The sequence below is a fragment of the Cannabis sativa genome, chromosome 6 (genome assembly GCF_029168945.1).
Source record: "Cannabis sativa cultivar Pink pepper isolate KNU-18-1 chromosome 6, ASM2916894v1, whole genome shotgun sequence".
Classification (NCBI taxonomy): Eukaryota; Viridiplantae; Streptophyta; class Magnoliopsida; order Rosales; family Cannabaceae; genus Cannabis; species Cannabis sativa.
Genome location: NC_083606.1, coordinates 6674485 through 6685626, shown reverse-complemented (window position 1 = coordinate 6685626; position 11142 = coordinate 6674485).

Genomic DNA, 11142 nt, shown 5'->3' with positions numbered 1-11142 from the left:
GTAGTGATTGTGAGTCATTACCAATCGAACCCAAGTCTGGAACACTGAATAGATGTGAAAAACATTCTCAACTATCTTTAGAGAATAAGAGATTTCATGCTTATATATTTCGATGAAGAGTTAAATCCCACTGTGTTAGGTTATTTTTAGTATTAATTTTAGAATAAGTTTAATATATTTTAAATTTAGTTTTAATCGTGTTTGGAGCACGCTTGTTATCTTTTATTTTTGTAAATTTAAAATAAAAGAATATTAGAAAATATGAGAGGAAAAAGATGGGAAAAAAGATATAAATATCTCACAAAAAGATGATATTTAAAATAGAGAAAATTGTGCAAGAAAATAAAACTAAAATTTTAAGCCTAAATTTTACTATTTTCTGATTAGATTTTGGAAAAAGTCAAAACATAAAAGTTCTAAATCTCTCTTTTATCTTTTTGGTACATCTTGAATCATCCAATTCCGAGCAATATCGAGAGAGTTATGGCCAAAATACTATCAGTGGACGCAGTAGAAAAATCACTGTCAAAACGTGAAATTCCAACACGGGCCGCGACATGATAAAGCTGGGCCGCGGCCCGCCCCCCTAAAAAGCAAAAAAATCATATTTTTTTTTGTCTCACGTGGGTTTTGGTGATTTCCTAATTTGAATAGCATTTAACATGTGTGTTTTTCTATCTTTTTAGTCCCTAAAAGCCTATATAAAGGGTGAACTAGAGTTGATTTCATGCAAGCAATTTCAGAGAGAAATAAACAGATAATACATGTGCGAATTGGAGAGATCAACTGCAGTATTAGAGGCATTCTTTAGAGGGTTTTCAACATTATTCTCTTCTCTATTTTTATCTCTTTTCTTAAAGTTAATATGTGTGATTGTGCTCTTATAAACATGAGTAGCTAAACATTTAATTAGGGTGTAGATCGATGGAGATTGTTTAACATTGTTTTATGGTTTTAATATGATTTATTTTCCCCCTAATTTTTATGTATTCTATTTCATTCGTACTTAATTACTTTTAATTGTCTGGCCATCAATTAACTGTTTTATGATTTCGATGCGAGATCTGAGAAGTGAGTGTCGATTATGCTATAGTAAAATATAACTGAATTTCGATATAGGACGAGAGTACCTGTATGGTTTAAATAGCTTATAGGGTTTCTGTGTTTAATGCCTGTTGCATGTTAAATTTATCACGAGAGTAGAAAGTTTGCACGTAATTGAGATTTATATATCTGAGAAGACTATAAATTACCTTAGTAAACCTGTTATTGCATAGAAATAGGGAGATAATCATATTAGGCCATAATCAATAGAAACAATTAAAATCGAAGTCCTAGTTTTTATAACTGTCGATTTTCTTTAATTATTTGCTTCTTTCTAGTTTTTTTATTTTAAATTTCTTTCTTAATTTTTATTTAACCAAATAGAAGTAAAAGTTTAATTTTAACGTACTTAACTACAATTCCTAAGGAAGCGGTTTGATTGAAGATGTTCTACACGAATCTAGAAGTAGTTCCAGAAGTAGAAAAACCACTGGTGCTCTACTATGATAACAGTGAAGAAGTGGCGAACTCCAAGGAACCAAGAATCCACAAGAGAGGCAAGCACATTGAGAGGAATTACCATCTACTAAGAGATATAGTAGAAAGATGTGATGTGACAGTCTTGAAGATTGCATCGAAATATAACATGGCAGATCCATTCACAAAGACGCTACCAGCAAAATCTTTTATGGGTCATATAACTAATATGAGACTAAAGGAGATGCCAATTTACTTTTAGGTGAAGTGGGAGATTATTAGGGTTTATGCCTTGAAAAGCCTGTAAAGATATTTTTGTTTATAAATAAGAGTTTAATATTTTCATATATACTTGAATTAATTTTTAATATTGAATAATTTATATATAAATATCAAAAAATTTCTTATTCATACATGAGGCTATGACTTGTATTGTATGGAAAATTACGATCACTTAGCCTTTAATAAAATAGTCAACAACATATTAAAGTTCAGGAATCTTTAATCAACGGTTGCTAGTGCGGTTCACCGATGCCTGTTATTTGGTACAAGTAGTCTCAATTTGGATTATGGATGTAGTATGAAATCTAAGTGAATGTGTTGTATATAATAGGGATTATATACGACATTGTCTTTATCAAGAACGTCGTTTACTATAAAGACCTAATTCATATCATAAAGATGATTAATAGTAGATCGGCCTGAATCCTGAGTAATCATGAACTCGTGTTCATGTTATTAGCTTTTTTGGTTCACTCGTTAAAGTTTCTCAAAAAAAATAATTCTTATAACTTCTATTTTAGGAATCTAACAATATGGATGGCTGGAAACATGATCTATAATTATAGAATCCCGACTTTCCTAACAAATCGAATGTTGGTTCTCTTTAAGTGTTAATTCTAGAACTAAAAAGTTGTGAACAAATTTAGATTGGATCTAAATTATACGTTCACTAGTAAATTAACGGTACTAAAGGATAAAGAAGTAATTAGAAGGGTAAAATAATAATTTAACCAAAACTAATTATGAACCGATACAAGGAGGGCTAATCACTAGAATTGATTATATCAATGGACACTGCAGTAAAACTCAGTAAATATAATTCTATAATTACTAAGAGTTCAATTCTATATTTATAGTGGAGTAATCATCGAATTAATAAACATGATTAGTTGATTGATGAGATTCAATAAATAATCTAGTTTATTGGAGCTTAAAATTATAGATTCATGGTCCCCAGATTTCTACTTTGAAACACTGTCAAAGGTAGAGATAACATTTATATATAAAAGTTCAGAAAAATTTATTTTGATTTGTCAAAATAGTAATTATTTATTTTGAAATGAATAATTTATTTTTTTCAAATTTATTACTTAAATAAATTGCTGGAAAAGATAAAATTTGTTTGGACAAAAGACACCAATATTTTCTTAATTGAGACAAGGGTGACGCCACCTACACTGTGTAACATAGTGATAGGAGTATTGCCCCACTAGATTTGTTTTTGGATTAGTTATTTAATTAATTAGTTCAAAAAAGAAATATTTATTTAAATTTAAATTTAAAAAGTAGTTATAGATATTTCTAGTGGATATTCTCTCAAGGTATAGTTGAGAGATTCCCTCAATTGGTTGAGAGATTCATTCAATCGGTTATAGGAAATAAATATCTATAAAAGAACTTGGTTATATTATTTATTCAAATAATTAAATATGATTTAATAAATGATTTGAATTTAAATAATTAATTAAATAAAACTTTTATTAGATTTATTTAAATACCGTATAAACAAAATTCTAATAACAAAATTTTAACGTAACTTTTTAGAAAATCTAAAAAGGATTAATCTCATTTAATCTTTTCTCAAAAAATAATTTAAAATTGTTTTTCTCATGTATTGAGATTCCAATAAGAAATTCATATACATTTTATTCTACTAACCCACACTAGTCCTTGTGTGTGGTGGAAGATCTGGAAGATCAAGGTATGACCAAGTGACATGCTATTGGTGCATGGCCAGGTGACATGTTCTTGGAGCATGACCGAGTAACTTTTTCTCGAGCATGCTTGTCGAGACACATATGTAGTCAAGTAAGATCACACATTTGGGGTACCTCTTTGAGTGTGTCTCTGCTAATCTCCCGGTTAGGGTCGGCTAATCTTGAGAGTTAACCTTATTAATTTTCGGGATTAACATTTGGACATAAAACTCTAACACATTATGCCTCACTTTTTAAAAAATACAAAGAGAAAGAAAACCATAACCATGAATTAATTTGTTAAAAAAAGCATAAATGAATTAACTCTTATTTATTAATATATATTTATATTTCATAATGATTAAAAGAACCATAATAATATAAATATATCTTATTTAATTATAAAATAATATGTGGAGTACACACTTTGTTCATGTTCATAGTAATTAATATATTGGGAATTAAAAACCTCTCAACCAACCTTATGCCTTAATTATTGGTGGATATCTTTATTTTAATCCAAAGCCATATCAAGAGCTAGAACTAGAATATGAGCCAAAGTCAGAGTCGTAGCTTCAGGATTGGTCTAACCTTAATTATGTCTTAATTACTTGGTGGATGTCTTCACCCAGATCCAGATCCAGACCCTGAACCAGACATAGAGCTAGATCCAGAGCCAGAACCAGAGCCAGAGCCCGAGCCTGATATGGAACCAGAGCCAGAGCCAGATCCGGAACCAGAGCCAGATCCGGAACCAGAGCCAGAGCCTGAATCAAAACCGGAACCTGCTCCAGGACTTTGGTGCAATCCTATGCCTTTACTTGGTGGATGTCTTGACCCGGATCCAGAACCAGCAGCCGAACTCGAACCCGAGCTCGACCCGCAGCTCGAGCCCGAGCGACCCGCAGCTCGAGCCTCGAGCGACCCGCAGCCCGAGCTCGAGCTCGACCCGCAGCCCGAGCGACCCGCAGCCCGAGCTCGAGCCTGAGCCTGACCCAGAGCCTGAGCCTGAACCCGCTCCAGGACTTTGGTGCAACCCTATGTGTTTACTTGGTGGATGTCTTGAACTGGATCCAGAACCAGAGCCAGAGCCGGATCTAGAGCCAGACCCAGAACCAGATCCAGACCCAGAACCTGAACCTGCTCCAGGACTTTGGTCTAACCTTATGTGTTTACTTAGTAGATGTCTTGAACCAGAACCGGATCCGGATCCAGATCCAGAACCAGAATCAGAACCAGAACCAGAACCATAGCCAGAACCTGAAGGACTAAAGTCTAATCCAATTTCCTTTTTAGACATTATTCGACACTCTGACACTATTAAAAAGCTTAACAATAACAAAGTAAAGAACCATAGCCATTTCAAGGGAGCCATTTTTTCCCAAATTCGTACAATATGAAAGAGAATGTTTAGAATTAATGTAGGTACATTGACAAAATAAAGAGCTTAAAATATAGATAAAGTAGGTAAAACGGATAAGAGAGTTTTATGATGAGATAAGAGGAAGTATTTGCATAGGTATTTATAGAAGAGAAGTAATAATGTAGTGTAGCTAGAGAGAGTAGATAGATAGGAAAGATGATGAGAGTATAGGATAAAGCGCGGAAAAGTGTAGAGAGACTACCTAGCATGGGAATATGTTAATATTTGTGGTGCAAAATTTGAACGTATGTAATAATAATAATAATAATACATTTTTTTTTTAAAAAAAAATCTATGTCAGATGAATAATTTTTTGAGATTTTTTTTAAGAGAGAGAGTGGGACTGGGGAATGGGGATTATCGTGTAGGTGTAGCCAACCCATATGTGGGACAAAGCATAATTAATTTTGGTTTTATTTGCATATTTTGTGTCTAATTGTTTCAAATACACTTAGTAATTTTTTTTGAGATAAAATACACTTAGTAATTAGTCATTATGCTATTATATATATATACAAAACTCATTCATGTTGCTTAATAATTATCAGTCCTTGAAGATTATTAATTAGATAATAATTAATGTAATAAATAATTCATTAAAATTAATTTGTTAATTAATCGTGGTAATCAAGAAAGTTATCGAGCTAGATAGCTAGTTTAGTCGTAATCGTGCATGAAAATACTCAGCTTTTAATCAATATATAATCAATGCATGCATATAATAGAAGATAAGAGAAATTGGCAAAGCATTCTCTCCCGCATTGTACTGGCTGCCGAAGAAGTCACGTACAAAATAATATTAATATAATATAATATAATGTAGTCCAATTAAAAATGTCACCACACATGATGAAAAAGTAATATTTTTATTTTTTCATTTTTATAGATTTTGGGTCAGAACTTATATGGGTTCTAGTCGGTTTATTTGCTTTTTTTTTGTCATTTACTATTAAGGTTATTATTGGATAATTTATTAATTTGCTTTTTAATTACGTAGTGTAGTTTTGTCTATTTGTTATACTATGGTGTCATGCAATACACAATAATTACCTTTTTTTTTGAAAGCACAATAATTACCTTAAAACACACCATACTTCCTAAAAGATTCACATTATTTTATCGGTTTTTATAAAAGTTTAATGTCCTTTTTTTTAAAAAAAAAATTGGATGTCTTTGTTGTGTAGTTAAGGTATATTTTTTGTAGTGAATGCAAATACTTAAAAGAAAGAAACAATTACATTAACATTAATATTTATTTCTATATTTAAATTGGTAGGCACTAATAATTATTAATTGTGCTTGTGATGTCGCTGAGAGTGAGGAGTTCAAACTCTCTCTTTTTAGATTTCAATCTCTTATTCTAAACACTTGTGCGGTGTTGTGAAATTACATTTCTCAGTCTCATCTGTGTAACCGTAAAATTCTTTATTAATTATATATTTATATTTTGTTAAAATTATTGTAAAATAATATAAATATTGACAATAATCAAGAATATTATAAAATGAGTGAGATTATCATAATTACATATAAAATTAGAAGGTTTATAAAGGTCTTATTTTTTTAAAATATTTTTCTAAATAAAAAAATGATAATTGTTCAATAAAAATAAATATAGATCCATTTAAAATGATATGTCTTGCATGTCGTAAACATGTTGAGTGAATTTTATGACTATTATATTAGTTTTTCTTTAAGAATATAAAATTAAATTTTGTGAGTTAATTTTATTATTTCAAAAATTAATTTTAATGATTTCATTCTCAAGAGGGGTATAATTTGTTTGAGTGCTAATTACAATTTTATATTACAACCTCTTAGTTAATTTTTATTTCTGAAATCACATTTCTAAATATTTTTTTTTAAATTTCTTTATATAGAGGTATTCACTATAATTCTCAATTAATTTTATATATAATTTATAGTACTGAAAATATAATTTTGATATTTCAGTTTACTACGTGTGTTCAAAAAAAATATCAAACTTATTTTCAATACGGTAAATTATTCGACAATTTTTAAAAATTTACAATAATAATGTTGTAAATATAATATACTGATATTAAAAAAATTTAAAAAAAAATATTTTAACATGTATTTTTGGTCACACATATTGACTAAAAGATTGTATTTTATATATATAGGAAATTAATTATAATGTTAAATTTGGGTTTCAGTAATATTTGTGCAATAATAAGATATTTTTGACATTTATTGGAATGGTTTATCTCATCTAGCCATGTACAGTAATGAGTTTTTTTGTTTTTTGTTTTTTTTTGAAAAAAATGCATTTATAATTGATTAGCTATACAAGGAGTTGAACATTTGAAATAAAATATAGATTAAAATAAATTGTAGAACCAATATTTTAAGAAGTTGATGTTTCATTATTTAAAAATAAAATAATGTTACATTATTTAAAAACAAAAAAGTTATTGTTTTTTTTTTGATAATAGAAAGGGTGCTAAAGCACCCCAAACCAGGGAAACAAACGAAACTACAAACAAACCAACGAAAACTGAAGAATGAACGGAAAAGAAACTAAACAGCTACGACAACAAACAGAAAAAAATTGGTCAGAGACTAGGATCCCACTCAACCAAATCGTCAAGAACCGAATCAGGCAGAGCATCGGAGCTAATCCTCCCAACAACATTAAAGCAAGTTGGCCGTTTTGCGATATTGTGCGCCATGAAGTTGCACCTCCTTGGGATATGAATAATACCCCACTCCTTGAACTTAGAACAGTAATTGGAAAATCTGGCTTTAGCATACTGAATTCTAAGGTTGAACAAAGGAGAGGCTAGGTCTTGAAACTCATTTACAACATTGAGGTTATCACTCTGGAAAATGATGTTGTTCAATCCCATAGAGGCCGCCAATTCCGCAGCTAAGCACACAGCAAGAGCCTCCGAGAGCAAAGGATCAGTGACAGCGGTCTTGGAGGTTATGATTGTAGTAATATTACTCCACTCGTCACGGAACACAGCAGCTAGCACACTGCCAGAAGAGGAAATCGCTACATCAGAATTGCAGCACAGCCATGATGAAGGAGGCGGAGACCAACTTAGGATCTCAGGAACAGTCCTGAAAGAGACCATAAGATGATCGTTGGTTTTGTATCGGATCATATCAATGACACGCATGATGTCCATCTCTTTTTCGCCCACTAGCCTCCGGTTTCTCTCTTTCCAAATACCCTCCACTATACATAATGTATGGGCCATAAAGTCGATGAATGGCACATTGGATGGCCTGTTTGAATCCAGTTTGAACCACTCTGTCCATTGGGTCCAAGTGTGAACAGTCACAAGCTCAGTGCGAATGCTCCAACCTAGGTGAAACCAAAGGGCTTTAGCAAAGGGGCAATACTAGAACAAATGCAAAGAAGATTCGGTAGCCTCATTACATAAGATGCAACTATCAAATATTCCTTCCAAAATCGCAGCAAGCTTGCCTCTTGTGGGGAGGGCATCAAGGAAGAGATGCCACCACAAAATTTTCAATCGAGAGTGGAGGGGGGAATGCCAAATCAATTTCCAAATCTCAGTGCCAGCATTCTCAAGGATATCTCCCTTGAGTAATTTACAGGTTGATCGAATGGAGAATTTGCCATTCTTTTCTCCTAGCCAAATCCAAGAGTCCTCCTTATCCTCCTCAGGCAAATCAACATTAAGTATTGCATGCGCATCTGCATGTGAAAACCAGTCACGAACCATGTCAACATTCCACCGATTGTTTGGCAAAATGAATTGACTCACCCACGAGACCCCGTGAGTAGCATCTTTGAGGGGAATGGGGGTACGGTTTGAGGAAGGCACCCAGGGATCAAACCAAATTGAGGTATTATTACCATTACCAATTCCTCTACAGATCCCTTTCTGTAAAATCGACCGAGCTTCAAGGACCGCTTTCCACGTCCCTGAATCACTGCCCCTGCTTTCAATATCCATGAAGTTTCCACCCTTAATGTACTTTGCATTAATGATGGAACTCCATATGCTATCCTTCTCAGTGAGAGCCTTCCAAGCCCATTTAGTCATAAAGGATTTATTAATCTCTTCCACACATCTAAATCCAAGGCCTCCCCTGAGTTTCGGTTTACAAAGAGCACCCCAGTTAATGAGGTGCAACTTTCTTTTGATCTCAGTATCACCCCACCAGAAATCTCTAAGATTTCGATCCACTTTACGTGCAATTTTTAACGGTATCGGATCTGTAGCAGCCACATATGTTGCCATAGAGGAGCCAACAACTTGGATTAGACAGGCTCTTCCTGCTTTAGATAGCAGTCTTATTTTCCAGCTCTTCACTCTTTGGAGAACCCTCTCTGTTAAAAAATGCAGATCCTTAGATCGGTTGAGAGATCTAAATAGAGGAAGTCCTAGATAGGTCGCATCTTTTTCATTCTTCGCATATTAAGCAAGGCTGAGATTTCTCTAGCCTGGTTAGTAGGCACACCGGACGTGAAATGCACTGTTGATTTATGGTAATTCACAGCTTGACCAGACCAAGCGCAGTAATCCTCTAAGTACTTAAGAAATCCCTTAGCTTCTTTAATTGAGGCTTTCCCAAACAGGATTACATCGTCTGCGAACATAAGGTGAGTAATGGCCGGTCCATCTCTTGTGATTTTGAAGCCTTGGATAACTCCTTCTTCTTTCCTTTTCATGATGAGCCTAGAAAGCACGTCTGCAGCGATGATAAAAAGGGCCGGTGAAAGAGGATCTCCTTGACGGAGACCGCAAGAAGGAGAGATTGAGCCATGAACAGAGCCATTAAGCAGAAGACCCATCCTTTCAATGGTAATGCATTTTTCCACCCACTTGACAAAGGTAGAATGAAATCCCAGTCCCTTCAGAGTATTCAGAATAAATTGCCAATCCATTTTGTCATAGGCTTTCTCCATGTCTAGTTTAATCATCATGAACCCCTTCTTGCCTTTCTTCTTGGACATGGAATGAACAATTTCTCGGGCTACCGCAGTATTCTCAGCAATAAGTCTTCCATGGACAAACGCAGATTGGGCAGGGGAAATAATTCTGGGGAGAATAGGCTTCAGCCGAAGTGCCAGAATTTTTGAAATGCATTTATAGTCTACATTACAGAGGGCGATTGGCCTGTAATCATTCACCCCCACAGGACACTCTTTTTTTGGTATAAGAACGAGGTTGGTATTATTAACACTACAACATTTAGGACCAATAGCGGCGGGCCCCTCGGCCGCTATTGGTCCACAATCTCGCCGCTAAAGGGCAATAGCGGCGGACCTCGGCCGCTATTGGTCCGCCGCTATTGCTTGGTCACTATTAATAGTATTAGCGGCCAAAAACGGGGTCCGCCGCTAATACTATTAATAGCGGAGGGACCCCGCCGCTATTGCCCTAGGCGGTTAGGGTTTTTAAAATTGAGAGAAAAATGGGAAAATGGGGATGAGGGGTCTGATGGGGTATATATAGTGTTATTAGCGGCGGGGTATTAGCGGCGGACCCCGTCGCTAATAACATTTAATTATTTTTTCTATTTTTTTTTAAATAAAATACTATTAGCGGCGGGGTCCGCCGCTAATACCCCGCCGCTAATAGTTTGAATCAATATGGGCGGGATTTTTCCCGCCCACCTATTAGCGGCGGACCCCGCCGCTAATAGTAATAGCGGCGGGCATTAGCGGCGGACAGCCCGCCGCTATTAATTTTTTTAGAAAAAAAAATCCGCCCCCCAATAGCGGCCCAGCAGGGGCTCCGCCGCTAATAGCCCCATTATTAGCGGCGGAGGAGCTCCGCCGCTAATAGGCCTGCCGCTATTGGGGGGAATTCTTGTAGTGTAATGAATTGAGGGAGCTCCATACTATGGAAAAAGTGACGCACCATAGCCATGAAATCATTCTTAATCACATTCCAATGTTGCAAGTAGAAACCATTGGACATTCCATCCGGCCCCGGGGCCTTATCCTGTCCCATACTCTTTAGACAGATCTCAATCTCTTTTTCAGAAGGTATAGAGATAAGGGAAGAGTTATCACGCTCTCCAATCAATGTATAGTTTAGGAACTCAACATCAGGGCCACTCAATGAAAGGTTCGAGGAGAAAGTAGAGTTAAATTTATCAATGAATAACTCAGCAATAGATTTGATGTTGCTCACCCAATCTCCATTATCCGCTTTGAGTGTTTGAATGAAATTCTTTCTCCTTCTGATAACAGTAGACGCCATAAAGAAC